General features: G+C 42.2%; 1 non-coding gene across 1 annotated transcript; it reads left to right on the top strand.

The window, feature by feature from the left end:
- The first annotated feature begins 1800 nt into the window (after window positions 1-1800).
- On the top strand, window positions 1801-1872 carry trnae-uuc (transfer RNA glutamic acid (anticodon UUC)). Its single transcript has one exon. It is a non-coding gene; the product is annotated as a tRNA-Glu (tRNA).
- Window positions 1873-4336: the final 2464 nt, after the last annotated feature.

Raw genomic sequence — 4336 nt, 5'->3', positions numbered from 1 at the left:
ATGAAAAGAATTGTCTTTTTGAGGGGCTAAACATGCTTGAGAACTCACAAAACTTTGCACGCCCATGAGAACTGGTGAAAACTTTGTGTTTTGTGCTTAGGTTTCCAAAAATGGCTTAATCAATGACGCAGCCCTCGCAGTACATTTCACCAGGTATGAAAATTGGGATTTACATTAAACATCCCAAGGCCTCCTCTTGGAGCCATACCCTAAACGCAACAGGAGGTCAGCCATTTTGAATGAACATCTAATTTTTAGGGCATTTTTAAATTTTAAATATGTGCAGAACAATCTGAAGACCTTGTCAATACTAAAATGTGAAGCTTTTGAGTTTTTGTTGAATGGCACAGCCATGGCGAGGTGTTACATTCCCAAGTTTTGCCACAAAACAGGTAATATTTCGTAACAATCTACATGCCAATACTGAATTACAGTCAGAACACCACCAACTGGCAACAGAAAGTGATGTGTGTCATACTTTGATGTCCTGCTACTGACAAATTGACCAGATCCACCTCACATTTGGACAGACAAGCTTTAAGACCTTGATGACACTTTAATGTGAAAACTGTGAGATTTCGTCAAACGGCGTTGCTGTGACAGTGCATTGAATTTTGATGTTTTGACATGACACAGAAAGTCCAATCTGCCCAAAATTCCACATGCTGTCCAAAAAAGTTCAGGCATGAAGACACTTACAGACCCATACTGACTCATACTCATAGTGGCACTTACTGGCAACAGGAAGTCAACCTGATGAGACAAAGATCATTCAATTAACATGAAATTTATGTCATGTGGTCTTTACATGACATTCAGCAACGTGACGATAATTAGTGTATGTTCTCTAGTGCCGCATAGTGGACACAGGAAGTGGTACACAATTTCTAATAGGTCATTTCCAGCACAATGCACTCATACAGGAACTGTCTAAGTTGTGTGCACAGTGTCGAACTGTCACAAAAAACAGCTGAGTCAATTAGTGACAGTACCCTTGTTGTTGGAAAGAGTTGTTTATTGCTGCTTGCAGCTTTAGTGACACTTTGTATCTGGTTAACTTAATCCTTTAAAAAAACTGAAGTGTAAAAGCGACCAGTTGTGTTTTCTTAAAGGATTAAGAGCCCAACAATTTCTTAGCAGGTCTCAGCAACTTACTGAAGTCTCTTCTCGTTGCCTAGCAACCTTAAAGTGACCAAAGAACTCCAAGATGCCCCCTGGCCAAGAAATAGTCAGGCACATAACCACCTTTGAAAAAACAAAAAGATTTTTATATCTTGTTATGTTGTATGGCTTAAGGGCTGTCCACACCAAGAATGATAACTACAAGAGTAAATGAAAAAATAATTCTATCTTAAGTCCGCACCTCAACTAAAACGACAACAACAATAGTGGCAAAAAATATTGTTTGGATCACTCTCAGAGGGATTCGAGGGATGGTAGAAACATAGACAGCCAAGCAAAATTCATCGAAATTTTCAGGGCATTACATTCAACATGGCAGATGACACCGCAAGACTCATCACTGAGGATATTTTTTTTTTTTTTTTTCATCTGGGGTTCAACTGGGCTCACCCTCAGAATCAGCAGTTAGTGTTTTGTTATTATTATTGATGGAGGTGAAGAGACGATTACATTGTTCTGGTTTACTTTTTGTTTTCTGCGCAACTCTCAGCAGTAACATGACATCAAAATCCATTTTTATAAACTGTCAACACAGCTGGAGTGATGCAACAGTTTACAGCACTTTGTCATTCATCAGTGTGGAGGCTCACATCTTTATCATTATTGTTACAGATATAGTCCCATATGGTCCAGGGGTTAGGATTCCTGGTTTTCACCCAGGTGGCCCGGGTTCGACTCCCGGTATGGGAACTGGTTTTGGGGCGGCAGTAGCTCAGGGTTGGGAACTGGAGGGTTGCCTGTTCAAGTCCCCACCCAGACCAAATATCCACATATCCACACTCCAAATATGGAGTGTGGACACTCCAAATATGTCCACACTCCAAATATGGAGTGTGGACACTCCAAATATGTCCACACTCCAAATATGGAGTGTGGACTGGTGGCTGGAGAGGTGCTGGTTAACCTCCTGGGCACTGCTGAGGTGCCCCTGAGCAAGGCACTGAACCCCCCCAACCACTTGAGGTGCCTGACCAAGGCATCTCTCCACGTCTCTGCATGTATCCTGTTTGTACATGTGTCTTTCGGACCTGTGTGTTAATGACGAAAGAGTGAAAAAATCTAATTTCCCCTCAGGGGGATTAATAAAGTATATAAAATAGTTATGGTTCTTGGTGTAGACGGCCCTTTAAACACACAAGATAGCACGTGTAGTGAGCCTCAGACGTGTTGCTCCTGCCTTTTTCCAGTTTTTATGCTAAGCTAACAACTGGCTGCTGTTAGCTCATCTAACAGAAAAGCCAATGAGCTTATTTTCCAAACTGTTTAACCATTCCTGTAAGAAATTGACAATTAAAGACCACCGGAGTGTAAAGAGACTTGTGGCACCTACTGTAGGCTTTGGTTAATATTTTTGAATCACACTGCCTGGACTCCCCACCTTGAGAAATGTGCTCTGACTGTGTTGGTATATTAATGATGATGAGACTCAGGAGTAAAGACCATGGACACAAGCAGCCTTGTCCCCTGGAGAACACAGCCAACATGTTTTGTACAGTAACTATGTCAGCATCATGTGAGGTTCATTGGGTGCAAGTCAGCATGAAAACATGCTGCATCCTGGAGCTAAAGAGAACAAAGCTGCAATACAGATTGTGAAGCAAAGCCACTCCTAATAAGAATGACTTTTCGCTTTTTAAAATGTCACAGCGTACACTGACGCAGAATTCGTTCAGACCCCTTAGTTTAAAATGAGCTGTATTGCCTGGGCCCATTGAGGAGTGTTTAAGAACATCTGAAGGTATTTCTCCAAGGCTGTGGTAATAAGGTTAGGGCCTTGCGGAGCACTTTTTAATTACGTAGTCGTGGCCAGAGTCCTGCGAGGAACGTTTTACCTCGCTCCCAAACTTCCCTGCAGAGGCAGCAAGGTCAAACACTTAAAGAAATTAACAGAGTTAAAACACCAAAATCAAAGAGTCCCTACAGGTACTTCTCTTAATTAGCAAAGTTTTACCTAATGTGTTCCACTTTTAAACAGTTAGGGATGCAGAGCAGGGCTAAATATGAATATCTAAATAAGAATGACACCGTAATCCTCCACAGCACCTTAAACTCATTGAAACGGTGTGTTACAGCATCCCCATGAGCCTGATACTGTTGCTAAATGTCATGGTAACAACCTTGCCAAGCAGGGTGCAGTCTCCCTCCGACACAGCCTCCTTCCTGACTTTCATCATTAAACTGCACACATGGGCAAGAGGCTTTGAAAAGCCTGCCACTATTGAGCACCCTTGAAAGGAAGGCTCTTTTCATTTAGTGGTCTACTGAAGATGATTTGCATTCAGGCGTTTTAATTGTGCCGTGTGATGTTCAACAGGCTAAGCTGATCCAGAGAGCTTGCTTTTCTCATCTGCATTAGTGATTGATGGAGGGCTGATTTTCCCTTGAACTTTCAGGGCTGTAGTGCTCAGAGTGCCGGGGGCGGGTGTGATGGTAAGGGCGGAGGAGGAGAGGAGGGGGAGCAGGCAGGAAGCAGGGTGGGCTCAAGGAGGACAAGCACTTTAGTCAGCCCATGTTCATGGATAATCAGACAATCAGCCAGAGATGCCTTTTGAAAAGGCTTGATTGTAGTTCTCTATGACAGTAAATAGTCATCCAGTAATCTTGAAAATAGGGCTTTTAGCTATCACTCCATGAGCACTAAACAGATACATTAACATTAAACTCACAGCAAAGCAGCACTTTGAGAGCACCTTGCATAATTTTACATATGTTCTGTTGAAACGAGATGTGAAGTAACACATGTTGAGATTGCTCTTATACCTGGGGAAATTATGCAGGGGAAAAGGGCAATCATACAAAGCGTGGCAACTCTGTCTCCTAGAAATTATGTTTATGTACTAATTTGCAACAGCAAATATATTTTATAAGAAGATGTGTTAGAGCCTTTTTGCATTAATTGCAAATTATATTCCCACATTCTGCTCATTTATTGAGGTGATGTAAATCTTTTTTTTTTTTTTGAATGAATTGATGTGTTGACACAGTGGTGCAGTGGTTAGCACCATCGTCTTATGCATGAGGGTTCCTGGTTTGAACCCAGGGTGGGGGAGCCCCTCTGTACATGTTCCCATGTCAGCATGGGTTTTCTCCGCGTACTCTGGCTTCCTCCCACAATCCAAAGACATGCACGTCGGGTTAATTTGTGACTCTAAAT

This window comes from Epinephelus lanceolatus, chromosome 14 (genome assembly GCF_041903045.1).
Source record: "Epinephelus lanceolatus isolate andai-2023 chromosome 14, ASM4190304v1, whole genome shotgun sequence".
NCBI lineage: Eukaryota > Metazoa > Chordata > Actinopteri > Perciformes > Serranidae > Epinephelus > Epinephelus lanceolatus.
This window is presented reverse-complemented; position numbering and strand designations above follow the sequence as displayed.